General features: G+C 40.1%; 1 protein-coding gene and 1 long non-coding RNA gene across 4 annotated transcripts in view; one reads left to right on the top strand and one right to left on the bottom strand.

The window, feature by feature from the left end:
• Positions 1 to 16,747, top strand: part of CNTNAP5 (contactin associated protein family member 5) — a 796,284-nt gene that overhangs the window by 94,302 nt on the left and 685,235 nt on the right. The window lies entirely within an intron of this gene.
• On the bottom strand, positions 10,025 to 13,703 carry LOC112652463 (uncharacterized). 2 transcript variants are annotated; one of them, XR_003131475.3, is made up of 3 exons: positions 13,470 to 13,703; positions 12,304 to 12,345; positions 10,025 to 10,505 (listed from the first exon to the last, which is right to left on the bottom strand). It is a non-coding gene; the product is annotated as an uncharacterized LOC112652463 (long non-coding RNA). The 2 variants fall into 2 exon arrangements; XR_004806933.2 differs by lacking the exon at positions 10,025 to 10,505 and adding an exon at positions 10,761 to 11,746.

The following is a 16,747-nucleotide window of genomic DNA, read 5'->3' as shown; positions in this document are numbered from 1 at the left end:
TCCCTGCATGGAGCCTGCTTCTCCCTCTGCCTATGTCTCTGCCTCTCTTTCTCTCTGTGTCTCTCATGAATAAATAAATAAAATATTAAAAAAATGATTACATTCATGAGTTAAATCTTTTAAGAGATAAATCTCTAAAGCCAGGGAGGAGTGAAGAACACTTTTGGGCTCTAGGGTCAAGCAGATCTTATGTCCCACTGGCAGGTCAGACAGAGGATGGTGTGACCACTGACATACTACTCCTCAAGCGAGGAGTCCTCGCCCCCTTCTCTAGAATAGGGTAATGATACCTACTTTGGGTTTAAGAAGATTTAATGTAGATAATTGTAAGATACCTACAAGATGAGAAAGAAGAGGAAGATGGGGAGAGAGCAGGACATCCCAACATTTCCAAAATTACATTCCTGTGAATGTTTGCTTATTCTCTGTTTAAAGATGGCTGACACACCAATATGCTGATATTGCATATTGTACAAAATTTGGCAAACATAATAGGCATATCCTGCTCCAGCATAAGGTATTATATTGGGCATAAAAAATTGTGGTTTAAGATGAAAATACTGAAAATCATGTTAAATAGGATAAGGAAGCCTTAATTGAAGTTCCAGCATGATTGCTTTAAAATCTCTTTATCTAGGTTTGTTATTTTCCCATCTGATTGGGAGGGAAGGATGACCCTAGCTGACCTATCATACATTCATTCTAATAGGCTTTCTGTCACTGTTGCAAATGAGTAAACAGATACTGTCCCTAATCCTGAATGCTGCAGAATCACAGTGAATTACATGCACAGAGGTAAAGAAAGAGGTAAAGAAAGGTCTTTAAATCCCAGCCTGGGACCTCATCTTCATTCCATATTGATTGCCAACTTGCCAAAATCAAGGCTACAAGCTATTGTTGTAATTAGACTTTGAAAACCTTCTTCTGATTTCTCTCTCTCTTTTTTTTTTTTTTTTTTTCTGTGACAAGGATTTGCTACTTACAATTATAAATTGCAAATATATTGCCAGGGTCTGGATCTGATCATCTTTCATTTCCTCCCTAAGCTCCAAGAAATTGCTTTTATTTTAGGTGTTGAATTTGGGTGGTTTTAAAGTGCTAATTCTAATATGAGTGAGCGGGGGAAGGAATGAGAAGGAAGTGCGAACCCTTTCGTCCTTGGGCAGCAAGGGTTATTCCCAAGACCAATGCTGGATCTTTGGCCCTACTGACTCTATGCCTCAATATCTACAGCACTGCTGCAGACTTCCACCCAGCCACCTATTCCCTTCTTTCACCCAAGCTGATTGTTTCACATGAAATGACTGCCTTTTGGCCTATCCATGCAGTGACCATATAACTTTGAGGGTGAAAGGAACACCTAATTGTTATGCCTGAAAAAGATGCAAAAACTGAGACTCATCTCTGGGCCAGTCAGGATATCCTGGTCACCCCATCTATGCTACCCTCCCTTCCAGTAATCTCTGAATCCCCCTAATGTTATTGTGAGCCCAGGTTCTTTTTGATATTTAATCTTTTCATTTTGCATGATTTTGTTTTTTTAAATATTTTGAATATATACTTTATCTCACCAACTAGGCTTCTAACTTCAGCATAGAAATGCTCCTCCTTTAGTGCCAAATAATGTGTTATGGGATGTTCAGAGTAGACATTCAAATGCTAAATGAATAAATACACATCAATTAAAACTATTTGGATTGTTTTCTCTTTTTTTAAATAGGAAAGAAAAAGGTGGTCCTGGTATAACAGTAGCAGTCCCCGAAAGGATAAAAATGCCAAGAAAAATATTCTCATAAACATCAGTAGCAGCAGCTGCTTTGCGAGTTTGATTTCTTTAGAAAAATCTAACAAGTAGGGTAGTAGTTGACCTGTTTTCCATTAATATGAGTGCTTGTGTTTTAATAAAAGGAGCACTGGACATTAGTTGACTTGTATTATAGTCCTGACTCTGATGGAATGACTGAGTGACCTTATATGTGTCATTTCAAGTTGATGGAGCTCTACTTTTCTGATTTCTTTATTGGGTTAAGAGTAGATCTTTTAATAGCAGACCTTTTTTCTTTAATTCACAGCCATGTTGTGATGATGCATCTGATATATGACTGTAAAGATCACATTGTAAATAGGAGATGCTTTATCGTTCAATCTGTATAGGAATATCGTAGAGTGTTTCTGATACAGGACAATTAGTTCTTCCTAATCCTACTCACAGATAAGGAGGTGGTGATGAAGGGTTAAATAAATTGACCAAGATTATAACTGCCAGAGCTGGGATTCAATCTCAGGCTCACTGGACTCTGTAATCAGGAATTGAATTGTGTCATTGCTTCAGCAAACCCAACAATTTCCTGATGGGTAAGTGATTGGGAGGTAATAGATTGGGAATTGATCTCAGGATTCATTTAACTGCAGTGGTTCCATGCAGATTCAATCCAAATGTGTTTTTGTAGGTACAGCTGCAAGACATTGCTTTTATTTCTCTATTGAGGGAAGTGGGTGGTTTCTGTGCAGAAGCTAAATGAAAGCCTTTTAAAGGGGGGGGAAAAAGTCCCATCGGTATGTTACAAGCATTCCTTTGTTTACATACTTTTCCTTCCCACTACAGAAGTTTTAGAAAGCGATTCTTTCTTTTATGAACCCCCTCTTTTTTAGATAAGCAAGGGCAAGGACAAGGTTTCGTTTAGCTTTCTGTTCTGACACTGTGCCTCAAACATAAGCGTGTCCGAGTTGTGTGTAAAGAACGGATGAAAACCAAGGGCCTGACCCTCTCCAGGTAAGACATCAAAGAGGCATGAGCAGAAGTATATTCTTAAGTATCTATTTAGTCTATTGAATGTGTTCACTTTCTTTGAAAAAAGAAAACGGGAGGTATCCTGTTCTACCTTGGTGGGATAAAGGAGAATATTTAAATGTGCTATGTAGGCAGTGCCATTAGGCTTAGAAGGAGCCTGTATTCAGAGCACATCTGAGCAGGAGAGATGCTGACACACCAACAGGTGTTGAAACCTTTCCCATGGCCATAGTCAGAAGAGATGCTGCCTTAGAGCTGAGGTCTCAGAGAACATGGAAGCAGGGAGGTAAAGCTAGAGGGACACAGGACAGCAGCAACGCTGCCGAGAGTTGGCCTAGAAGGACTGGGGCTGTGTCAATGATCTACCGTCAGGACCTAAAGAAAGAGGCAGGCATCCAAACTGTGAAGAGACCACACACTGACCTCAAGTGTGCGCTTGCTTAGGCTGTGTAACAATTATCTTGTTCCCGAGTAGACAGGCCTGGATACTTGGGTAGAGGCTATTCCTTCTCCTTTACAGATTGCTGACTGTAGGAGCCCTCAGACTTGCAGGTACTGCTCAGTATAACGAATGGGCATGGTTACTCTCAACAAATCCTTCAGTTGGCTTCAGGAAGTGCAGAGTTTATGGCTTATGTTATTATAGTTAGATATTTGAATATAGTGAAATATGCCCGGCTATTAGACTTAAGATTTTCTTGCACAAATTGCTCTTCTCTATGGAATATGGTCTTACTGTGACTTGCATTTATCTGGCCATATTACACAATATATACTTTCAGGTGGGTCATCTGACTTTACCCCTCAAATAATTCTATGAGAGAAGTAGAATCAACCTTCCTGACTCCATTTTATAGATCAGTAGCTTGGTTAATTATTATTGCTCCCAATGATATCCAAATATTCAAACCATATGAACATGAAGTAATTATGATAAGATAGTAGTAGTGCTAAAATAACAATGTTAACTAACAACTATCTAATGAGCACTCACTATGTGTCGGGCACTCAGCTAACAATTATCTCCATTTCTCACCTGTAAATGGAGGTATAATTACTGTCCCATCAATTTCACAGGGTTGCTGAAGAATTAGATGCAGTAATGCATGGCCAAGTGCGTTGGCATGTTAAATGCCACTCAGTAATAAGTGTTCACTTCACAGCCTGTCAACTGTACAAACACTCTCCTCTCTGTCGCTCACTAAATCAACTGTCAGTTCTACTTTTCTCAGGCACCTCTACTTACATGTCCCCCTTTAACTCTGACAGAGAAATAATAATAAGAAGGATAATAATAGTGCATTTCTTCCATTGTGGAAGCCTATCTGGTTTACAAAGCATTTTATATATTTGATCTACAAACCACCCCTGTGAAGAGGATAGAGCAGATATCATAATTCTAATTTTCTAGAAGAGGTAGCTGAAAGTCAGGAAGACTAATGTTTCTAATTCATGTCAGTAGCAACATGGGACTCACACCCAGAGTTTTGTCATTCTCCTCCACAGCCGTCTCTGCTTTAAGTGACTGTTCTTCTCCCTTCCAAGCCCTTTTTGTCTGGAAAAAGTGCCTGGAAGAGTCCCTCAGCCTCCTTCAAAGCTTCTTACATAACAGCTTCTGCAATGTTAACTTGCCACCCCAGGTGATCTGAGCTCCCAAGCAGTCTGGAGGAGGCTCTCCTACAATGATCATTTCTTGTGCTACTCCTCTCTGGAGGGCCTGGTCACACAGATAGAGGTCCTGGGGTCACAACGTTCTCTCTACAGGAAATGCTTTTACTGTGCTTATCTCAATGGAGTGTTAGAAGATGCAGCTCAAGTGTCTCCTCTCCTGTGAAGCCTTTGCCAGCACTCTTCATCGAGCACTGCTCTCCGTGTGCGTCCCTTTTGTACCCAGGACCAATTTCCAGTGAAACTTGGCCATGTCTTCCTTTCCCCATGTAGTCATAGATCTGTCACAAGGGGCACACTGTGGTGCGAGGTGGTACTGCACCTTGGCCTGTCGATGTGTCCATACTCTAGCACACTAGATGCCAAAGCCACAGTAGATTTTTTTTTTTTTGATACAGTAGATTTTTGAATGAATGAATAGAAACACACACACACACACACACACACAAACCAATACATAAAACCTGTTGCCCTGTGAAAGGACAAAGCATCTGTTGCTGTGGTAAAGCCGCCGTGCTCTGACAGGAGCTGAAGTGGCTGAAGCAGCCCCCTCTTTTGTCTTGGCCCTTAATTGCTGCTCTTCCCTGCAACATTACCAGTGTAATGTGCTAATTCTTCCTATATGTCATCTAAATGCATTTTCTAGTGTATGTGGAGCCTAATTCTGATTTCACTCATTTGTAAAGACTAAAGGAGAGGTGTTGTGACAGTTTCACCTCCATGAATCAATGAGTTTCTTTGGGGTTCATTCCACGGGGCCATTAGTTACCTACTCTCACCCTCATTCTCATCTTGTAGTGAAAAGGAAAAAATTTCAAGGATAATGTGACTGTCTCCTTTAAAGGGAAAGAGAAGTGAGACAATTAAAAAACACTTCCCACACTAATTGGTGCAAGGAAAAGAAAAGGGGGGTGGGTAAAGTTTTCCTTGACATTTACATTAATGAACTGGGGTTTCAGACAGTAACTGTGGAGTCTATTAATAAAAATTAGTTTGGAAACAACATTGTAGTGAGTTCTTTTATATGGCAATCTCTTTTTCAGAAGCTTGCTATTAGTAAAATACCCTCAGCAAGGGGTCTGGCACAATGATATTTCTATCTTATAAAATCCATATTGTCTACCTCTAGTCAATAAAACATACTATCTAATAAAACTCAATTGTGCGTGGTCCGGGGACACGAAAATCATGTGGATAATTGAAATGAAAGACACAGAAATACTGTGTCTTTCAAATAATCAGCTGTAGTCAACAGTTCTAATCATCTGCCCCACTTGGTGTTTGAGATATATCTGCATTTCTCACCACTCTTTCCTGATCTTAGCAGTCAGTGTTCCTTATCAGTCCCCTTGACCTGACCCACCCTGAAACTTCATCCTCGTGGAAGACGTTATATTGCAGAAAGAGCACTGTGCTTCACAGTCAGATCCACTAGGCTTCACATTGTGATCCTTCCTTGTCCTGGTTGAGTGAGCTGGGATTTTAGGCAAGCATTTAACTTTCTTCATTTGTATAATTGAGATAGAAATATCTAGCAAATATCTCCAAATATCTCCAAAATATCTATTGGGAGAATTGAATGAAATTGAAAGGGACGGTGTGGGGGCATGCCAGGATGACTTACTCAGCTCCATCTCAATTCCCATTTCTGTCCCTTTGAAGCAGAGAGGTCCTCAACAGAAAGGCAGGAGGGACAGGAGTAAGAACCCAAAAACCTGAAAATTGTATAATTGTTCTCTGTGTAAGCTAACCAATGGCCAGGCTTCTTTTGAAGCCTCTTTTGAAGGCTTATAATTACAATTTCCCAAGAGTTTATATCTGCAGGAGAGCAGGGCATTTCCCAAGCTAGCTCTAGTGGAGGGTCAGGTTTGTATCCAGAAAGCAAGATGAATGCTGGCGGCTGATAATTCAGCTTTGCATCAAAGCTCAACTGTGGGGAGGACGGAGAACTTGGGCAGTCTTATGCCTCTGTGGGCTTCAATCCTTCCCTATATGAAGAGACATATGCTTAATGGCCTCCTTTGCTTGTGTTTCTACTACATATGTCTACACAGAGTTAGGGTGGGCTTGAAGAGAGATAAGAAAAGAAAACAATTAATGGACAGTTCAAAGGTTCCTAAAAAGAATTTAATGCATACTTTATAGACATTGAGGATTTAGCTTCAGAGCATCACAATTAGGTGAATATTGATATAAGGCAAGTCAAAAAAAATATATATAAGGCAAGTCAAATGAATTTTTTAGTTTCCCAGTGCAAAAGTTCTATTTATACTTTAGCCTATTGAGTGTCTAATACATTTATTAATCTATTAATTATGTGTAGAAAAACAATGTACACATATTAATTAAAAATACTTTATTGCTGAAAATGCTAAGCATCATCTGAGCTCTCAGTGAGTTACAATCATTAATCACAGATCACAATAGCAAAGATAATAATAATGAAAAAAGTTAGATATATGGCAGGAATTACCAAAATGGGACATAGAGACTCAAAGTAATCAAACACTGTTGGAAAATGGCACTCACAGATTTCCTTAATTGAAATATTGCCACAATCTTTTAATTTGTAAAAAACAAAAACAAAAGAAAAAACACACAGTATCTGTAAAGTGCAGTTAAGTAAAGTACAATAAAATGAGGTGTGCTGATATATTTGTCAAAGAGATGTCTGTTTCCCAGTGAAGCTTCAAATGTGAGTCCCTCTACTGGAGACTTTCCACTCCTGAACCTTTACCCACATCCATATCCATGTCACCATCTTTCTCAGTACCAAAAATGAGGTGTGGAGACCTTGGTTTCATTGGTTCATTTTGTTTTGTTTCTAAATTGTTTACATTGACTGTGATTCTTGTGTCTTGTGATTCATGCTGCTTTTTTCCCAATAAACTTCATTCTTATATCATCCCCTAAAGCTAGGACAAGCACAGCCTCTTTCATAAAGATGTATTGATAGCCTTGATTTTTATTTATCATGCAAATCTCTGAACTCCTACATAGAGTATTATGGTGGCAACCATGAACCCTAAATCTATATGAACTAAAATTACATTAGAAGTGTTGAAATTTTGTATTAATCTGGGGCATGTGGTCTTCATACTTAGAGAATCTGATGCCCATTTTCAATTAAATTCACTTTCCCATTTGTTAAGGGTATAGAGATATGTAATAATCTGAGGCTTCCAAGAATCGGGGCCATGGGTGTTCCATCATAGATAGCTCCATAGCTCTAGCTAAATCAGAAAAGCCTGAAAAATGGACTCAAGCCTTCATGTTTTGAGCCTTTCCATAGCTGCAGCCATAGCGTGACTAGAATGGGAAGAGGAACCAACAATAGGGAAAGAAGGTGAAACAATGAGTGCCAACCAGAGGGCAAAGATATGCACCTGTGCAGGCATGTGTATATGTCTGTGCTAGAAACATACAGAATCATGTTGGAATGTTGGAATTGCTGCCTGGGACCAGTGGAGATCTTCTATACATATCAGTTAGATTAACTGTCAAGTCCTCTAGGAAGTGTCCCTTCATCAGGAAAGCTATAGCAATTGTAAACAACATGCTTTTCTTCTTACATGCTCTATGTTCTTTTGCCATTGTATATACTATACTATACCCCCCTTTGGGGATGTCCTGTCCCAACCTCTTTAGGGACGTAGGCATAGCATCCTCTATGAGGGGTGACTCTTTCTAATCTAGGTTGGATAAAATGTTTTTCCCCTGGGTTATCCTATCTCTTTTTTTTTCTTTAGCATGACTTACATTGCATTCTATGTGCACATCTGTCTTCTTCACCAGGTCATGAATTTCTCAAGAGTTAGATGGCGCTTTTCATCTGCACATTTCACCACCTAGAACAGGTTTCCCCCTCAACATTGACATCCCATCAGTGTTCTTGGTTTTTTTTTTTTTTAAAGATTTTTTTTTATTTATTCATGAGAGAGAGAGAGAGAGAGAGAGAGAGGCAGAGACACAGGCAGAGGGAGAAGCAGGCTCCATGCAAGGAGCCCAACATGGGACTCGATCCCGGGACCCCAGGATCATACCCTGGGCCGAAGGCAGGCACTAAACCGCTGAGCCACTCCGGGATCCCCCATCAGTGTTCTTTGAATGTGTGAATGAATGAATGAGTGAATGAATAAGTAGGTGAATAAATAAAGCCACCTATTCCACATTCATGATGTTATTTTTCCACTGTTACTTTTTTTTTCAACTTTGCTCTTCATGTTAATTTTAACTAGATTTTATTTGTACATAAATGAAAAAAGAAAGGAAAGAAAGTAAAAGTTCGATTCTGGCTGAATCCCCACATGGCTTGGTATAGAGAAAAATCCCAGTGAAATCTATTCACCATGAATAGTAATCTAACATAAACTCTGAGCCCATTCACTAATTATGTAGCTTTAATAGCTCAGAACCAAATTACATGAGTAAAGTCTGATTCTAGAGAAATTTTTCTTCATCAGTACTCACATGTTGGAACAAACACAAGACATTGCTCTTTTGGATGCTTTAAGGGAATTTAACTAAAACCAGTCTCTTAGTTCAAGAAGCTTATGCCATAGTAAGGAGAATTTGACAGGTATGTGTATATCAATGCTGCTGCCAGGTATAGAAACATTGTCCAAAGCTGTAGAGATCAAGATCAATTTGAGATTGCCATTGACGAGATGGAAAAACACAGGGAGAAGTTGGTGGCCATTCTGGGTTAAAAGCAATCACAGGATCATGGTAAACAGACAGTTGTGAGCCTAGAGCCCAATGTTGTTTTGCTGAAGTAAACAGCATGTAGAGAAGGGTACTGGGGTAAAAACCAGAAGATAAGCCAAGGGGATACCTTGCCAAGCAAGGCCTTCTCTGTCCCACTTGATCCATACTTGGGGGCTGAATTCAGTTTTGCTGGATTTTCTGGGAAACCGCAGCAGTGATAGATTTCCTCAGTGAAAAACAAAGAATTGAAAAATGTTAGCTCAAAGAGGAATGTTAGAGATTATCCATTGCAGATGAGGAAGCTGGGGGAGGGCAGGCCAAAGGCCCTGTATGCTTCTGAATATCAGCATCTCATGGGAGCTTGTGATTAGAGTTGAGTAGAACCCAAGTACTGACTAGGGATAAAATATCTCTGCATTCCTTTTCCCTTTGCCTCTTCACATGGTCTTTCCTATATAGCAGCAAGCAAGTAAGAGCAGAGGGGCAAGCATATGCCAAGGTCTACTGGTTTGTGTCATGGGGATCCCTGGGTGGCGCAGCGGTTTGGCGCCTGCCTTTGGCCCAGGGCACGATCCTGGAGACCCGGGATCGAGTCCCACGTCGGGCTCCCGGGGCATGGAGCCTGCTTCTCTCTCTGCCTCTCTCTCTCTCTCTCTCTCTCTCTCTCTGTGACTATCATAAATAAAAAAAAAAAAAAAAAAAAAACTGGATGAATTGATAAAAAAAAAAAAAACATTTGTGTCATGATTCCATATGGAGCAATTATCAGTAACTTTTTTCATTCAGAGTTCTTTTTTTTTTTTAAGATTTTATTTGTTTATTCATGAGAGAGAGAGAGGCAGAGACACAGGCAGAGGGAGAAGCAGGCTCCATGCAGGAAGCCTGACGTGGAACTCGATCCCGGGTCTCCAGGATCAGGCCCTGGGTGGAAGGCGGCGCTAAACAGCTGCGCCACCCGGGTTGCCCCACTCAGAGTTCTTAAAATCAGTCAAAAGTACTGCTCTAGAGCATCTTGCATTCTTAATGGGGCAGTATTGAAAGAAGTTTTGGTACGAAATAGCTTTTTGTGTCACATACACACACAGTCACACAAACTGATTTGTGACTTTTAGAGATAAAGTACGCCTTTTCATAAAGGCCTTAGTATATGCGCTGCTGAAGCAAGCACACATAAAGGCCTTAAACTTTGTTTTTTTCACTGAAGGGTTTCTTTGAGATTCACCATTTTATCCCTCAACTGCCATACATTGAGGCTTCAACAGTTCTGGCATTGTTGGAATATGTGGAGCTGTAGAGGAAGCCGGGCTCTGCTCTCAAAACCAAATTGAAGAATTAGTCCCTGAGGTTGAAAGAAAACCTATTTAATTTGATTATTGACACAAGAATAGGCGGCTCTGTTACTTCAGCCTAATCTCCTTATATGGCATATATGAACCCACATGATTTCTCTCCAGCTGCCTTCTTCCCTCCAGTCTCTCTCTCTCAATACACGCACACATGCACACACACACAGAGCTGTGTGTCAGCTCTCTAGATTTACTCCTAATTCTACAAGAAGCTCTGTTCTGCCCACCACAGCAAATGTTTCCTCTCCAGAACACTTTTTGCATAACCCCTGTTAGTCCTGGGGGATGGCATTAGGGTGCCATATACTGAGATGGATTCCTCTCCACTTCACCCCTGCAGCTCTTCAGACTCCCCTACATCCTGGAAATGAACCTGTCATGATCATTACTCATTAACTTATTTTATTCTTTTTTCTTATTAGACTATGAGCCACTCCTAGGTAAAGGCCATGATTTTATCGTGAATCAAGAAATCCTAGAATATTTCTAACACAACAAATGGTGTAGAACAAAGCATTTAATGTAAAAGTTTCCTATCATTGCACACCATAGCACACAGGCATACACACACACACACACACACACGAGTCCCAAGAGTTGAAGAACTCCACAAAATGCCAGCTGATCATCTGCATGCCATTGAACAAAGAATTATTGCTGATTGAGACACACTACAGATAAGTTAAAAGAATCTCCTGAAGTGCATCCAGCCCCTGAAAAAGTAGCAGGGTGGTATGCACTGTGACATTGCTTGTCTTCAGTGGAAAAAAGATGAGGTCTCAGTGTCAACACTCAGAGATAGTACACTTGTCACATGAGGAAGGCTTCAATTTGCTCATGTTCTTGGTTCTCTTTAGAGTGGCAAAGGAGACTCTGGTCTATAATTATCTACTTCTTTCAGTTTCTCATTAGTACTTGGTGTTGCTGAATAAAGATAAGTCTATTTTTGAGAATTTTATGCCCGATCATTGTTATTAATTATAGGGAGGATTTGATGTTTTTAAGTATCTTTAATGGGATTTTGAGCTTTGGATTTCATGGGAAGAATTGAGATTTGATACATGTTGCTAGTGACTGTAAATAGTACACAGCTGACACAAATTTCCATTGCTGGTGTGTTGAATAAATAACACCTTGCAGTTGAACAGCAATTTTTACTTTAAGAGGCCTTTCATGAGAACTGCTTTATCTTCAGAAGAGCCCATTTAAGGCAGTAAGGCAGAGGTCACCATGCCTATTAACAAGGAGAAAGGAAAACACAGAGGAGGAGAGAGAAACAGGTATTTGAAGCCAGGAAGCTGGTGCCAGCTTTCTTGACACCTGGGCACGTATACTTTCCACTGGAAGCTGCCACTTCAGTTTGCCTCCTCGTTGCTAAGTGCCCAGATCTGAACGTGCCCAAATCACTCATACTGCTAAGTTTTGTTCTGAAACATGTGCACACACACTCAGGCACACACACACCACACACACACATGAACAGACACACAAAACCCACCTTTCCTGATCTTTCCTGAAACAGGGGTAAGACTCAAGAATATTAGAAATTTTTCAAATCAAATTCAATTTCTTTCAATGCTAACAAGCTTAACACCCTAGCCCGTTAGGTAGGAGTCCTTCTTCTAGAAATCTACTCAAATAGATAGAGACATGTGAAGAGTTTTCGATGTTCATCTCAGAATTATGAAAGCAAATATTTGAAAATGAGCTCCTACATTAGAAGAATACTTAAATAATTTATATTGTATCTGTATGCCAGAATTGTATTAAGCTGTTAAAATTCATACTTACCAAGAATATTTCCCAAAGACAGGGAATGCTTTGTGACTGAACCTTAAATAAATCAAAAATAAACAAAAATAGAAAGATACATCAAACTGTTATTAGTATCTTGTATCATAGGATTATGGATGATTTTTTATTCTCTTATTTCTTTGTTTTAGTTACAATATTTTAAAAACCTATCATTTGACTAACGAATATTTTAAGTTCTATTTGTCAAAACAATAAACTAAACTAATAAATTATTTCATTTGTTGTGTTTTATGGAGTTCCTTTTATGGCCAGATACTCTTCTAAGGAGTTGGGGTACACTAATCCCTACCCTGTGGAGCTCACATTCGGGTGGTTGGGAAGTAAGAGGTGCACAATTCAGATAATGAGCAATAAACATACCAAATGAATACCATAGCATTTCTTTATTTAACAGACATTTTATAATGCTTTCTCTTTGCCAGGTGCTAGTAGTACCAAGTAATTAGGTGATATGAAAAAGATAAGATACAGAGTTTTCAGGAGAAGGGAAAGTTGCAATTTAAAAAGGTGGTGATCAGAGTCAGGCCTATCATGAAGAGGGTCATAAAGAAATGAGGGTCTTAGCCAAAACACAACCCCATTATTTGAAACCTTGGCAACAGGTTTGTTTTCAGAATTTTTTAAAATGTGGAGAAAGATTTCAGTGTGCGCGCTGTATACTAACTAACACTCCAGTAAGGTCTAAGGCATTACTTTTGATCAAACACATTAATATTTCTATAGGAAAATGTATGAATATTCACACAAAGTGAAATAAAGAGTTTGTTAGCCTACATTAGTTCAGGTTAGGTTTCTTCATCAAATTAGCTATGGGGGGAAAAAGTGGTTTAATTTCAGATCTTTTTGGATTTCAGAAATGAAGACTGGGCTTGCAAAATTATACCACACAGAGTTCGGTTGAAGCTCTGCAACCTGAAATAACCTTTCATAATTATTGCCATAGAAGCATTCTATTTTGCTCCAGATGCCATTCTGAAAACACTGCAGCCCTAGGGTATACTTGGCCATAGCTTAGATGTTAGGAGATGGAGTGAGCTCCTTACAACCTATGTTCCTGAGCTGCTTTTCCTCTGGAGCCCAAGTGGGCCAGGCTTTGTACCAGAGAGAATTCTTGCTTTGCACAGAGGCTTAAGCTAGCTTACCTCCTTGAGTGTTCTCTACTTTGAGAAGATCCCAGTCCATCAAGACATAAATATACTGCATAATCTCTTGATGCCTGTCTCCAACAGTGACTATTCCAAAGGGAGTACATACTGGCATGGATGCTGGAAAGATGGTGGGTAAAACACACCATTTGCATTTGTGAACATGATCTTGATACATGTGAAGGATTCAATAATTATGAGTTGAAAGGATTTTTGAATAAATGAAGATGCCTGACTGCATGCACTTTCACCCATGCTTCTCAAGCCTTGCCCCACCCCAGAGTCTCCCAGGTTAACTCTCATGTCTTTCAGGATTGTGGGCTACTTCAATACATTGTTTACTGTTTAAGTCACTCTAGGCAGCATGCTTTCCAAAATTTCGAGGACATCGCCTTATTTGAATATTCTCACTTAGCTTTGGTTTACATATCCCAAGAGCTAATTCAGAAAATAATTTACCATGGAAATGCCATGAGGCGGGGACTTGTGTTGTTTTTGTTCCCTGTTATACCCTAAGCTCCTTAAACTATGCCTATAAAATAGTATACATTACATACACACTCACACACATATATACACAGAGGGAATAAATGAATCTTATTAACAGTTTTTCTTGAACGTATTGAGTTCTTATAAAATTGTGGGCAAATACAGCATTTTTAACTTTTGTTAATCTTATATATTGTTTTTGTGGAACCCTTCAAGGCTTTCCAGCCAGACCATATAACTCCCTTCAGTTTGTCTGTGCACATCTCCCTCTCTACTCCACCATTCTTCCAGTAATTCCATCATTTTGAGTCCTTGTATATTACATTTAATTTTGATAAATGAGTAAAGAGAGAATGTGGCCATTTAGACATTAAATGTCGATGCTTGCCATTACAAAGAAGACTGAAATGCAGGACGGAGGGGAAATAGGAGTTTGCTACCATGTAATCCAAGGAAGTGCCTGTTACTGAGGAAGCAAACTCAGAAAAAGAACTTTATTTGGATGGTAGTGAAAATAGAGGTTGATACCACAAACAAGCCAGTTTTATGTTTGCATTATTTGGATTCAGAACTCTCTTTAAGATGTGTCACCATGGGTGCCTGTGCCGTTGTCTCAGGTCATGATCCTAGGATCCTGAAATAAAGAGCCCCGTCAAGCACCTTGCTCAGCAGGGAACCTGCTTCTTCCTCTCCCTCTGCCTGCTGCTCTACTTACTTGTGTACTCTCTCTATCTCTCTTTCTCTTTCTATCAGACAAATAAATAAATCTTAAAAAAAGATGTGTTACCAAGGCAAACAGCATGATTTTCTGCATTACTTCTCCATGGCTAAGAAATTTTCTTCAAATAGAAGGAAAATATAAATGAAAAAAAAGAACAATTTTTAAGGACAATTGTGAGTTCTAAGAGCTGCATGGGATGAGTAGTGAGAATCCAAGGGAAAAATCATGGCATCCAAGTGGCTGCACTCCTTCTCTTTTTGTGACCCTGACTACAAAATAAAATCCTAGAGCTTTAGCAGAAGCAACAAACATTGGACAACTTACATCTGGCCAGGCTACCTGTACATCTTTTGTTGCTGCCAAAACAATCCCCTTGTCATTTGTGAGCAGCAGGGAGGCAGCCTCTTGGCCCTACTGCTTGTCCAGGTGTTAAGCTCTGTGCTGAAGATCCACAAGTGAGTTCCAAGTAGAGGACTTGATCTAGGAGGGGATGTCCTAGCTAATTCCCGAGAGTGGGACAGAGAAGATCATATATCAAGAGCCATAGGAGGGGATCCCTGGGTGGCGCAGTGGTTTGGCGCCTGCCTTTGGCCCAGGGCGCGTTCTCGGAGACCCGGGATCGAGTCCCACATCGGGCTCCCGGTGCATGGAGCCTGCTTCTCCCTCTGCCTGTGTCTCTGCCTCTCTCTCTCTGTCTCTCTGTGACTATCATAAATAAATTTAAAAATAAATTAAAAAAAAAAAAGAGCCATAGGAAAGAGAGCCTACCATTGAAAGAATTCCTGGGTGACAAATAGTTCACTGAGTACAGTGAGGAGAAGCAGTCCATGACTCAGGGTGAATTGGACCGAGAACATACTGGAAAGCTTTATGGCTAGTATCAGGAACTGGGGCTGCATCTTAAGAGCAATGCTAAGCCATGGAAAGTTTCTAAACAGAAGTGACAGAAACATATTCAACCTTCTTGTTCTTCAGGCTCTTCCTGCTTTGTCTGCTCACATGGTCGCTGTCCCTTCTCTGACCACCCTCCTGAGCGAGTGGTCTTACTTAGTGCTGCTAACCTTGCCAGGACTTGCTCAGTGCTGCTAACCTGCCAGGAGGACTTGGAAGTATGATGAACCAGGTTTAAAAATCTGTTCTGCCACTTACTGGTTGTGTGATTTTAGACATTGCATCGCTAAGATGTTCTTCCTTAATTGGACCTCCTAATGGGCTACTAATTAAGTCTATGTTTCAACACTTTAAAAATGTTCTCCTCTGTTGTCGTTGTCATATGAATTTCAATTAAACGTCTTAACTCACTGGCCTTAGGCCCTTAAGAGGATTGCCAAGATGAATTCATTTAAAACTATGTATATCTACATTTCGAGACTGCTGTGTCAGAAAGATAACCCAGGACCTAGCTTTATGAAGTTGCCTCATATAGATGACGATGCTCCCTTGTCTCCTCAGCCTAAACAATCTCTATTTATCCTCCTGCCTAGGTGGGCAAAGCCCTCAGACCCAGGGATCAAGAACATCCACTGTTAGCTTAGCATGCACATGCTCTGCATGTGGTCACGCCAAAGGTATATGTATCCTCAGTCATATAACAATGCATTAATTATCTGGTGAACATCAGACACTTATTGTTATTAAGGAAATTACAACTTTGTAAAGGGAAGAAGATAAGTGAGGCAAGAGAAATAAATGCATGGGACATCCACCAAAAGCACCATAGTTGGTGCTTCCATGTAGTGATTCATTGGGGTAAACTCAATCAACGTTATGTGAAGTAGGTGATGGCAGAATGTGCTCTATCCGCAAACCTGTGCACATGTAGGAGAGTCATGAAACAGAATTTGTCTGACTCTCCCATTCGTGCTCCTGATGTGAGTGTTCCCTCATGAAGAGACCCAACTATGAAAGTGGATCCTGATTTAGCTATTTTTTACTGAATGTACACTACATGCCAGGCACTGTGCTAAGATATCCCATCCACTATCCCATGAATCCCTTACCACAGAGATGGTCAGTTCTGCTGTAATACAAATTTTGCCGATGAAGAAATTTGAGACCCTGACAA

Source organism: Canis lupus, chromosome 19 (genome assembly GCF_003254725.2).
Source record: "Canis lupus dingo isolate Sandy chromosome 19, ASM325472v2, whole genome shotgun sequence".
Lineage (NCBI taxonomy): Eukaryota > Metazoa > Chordata > Mammalia > Carnivora > Canidae > Canis > Canis lupus.
This window is presented reverse-complemented; position numbering and strand designations above follow the sequence as displayed.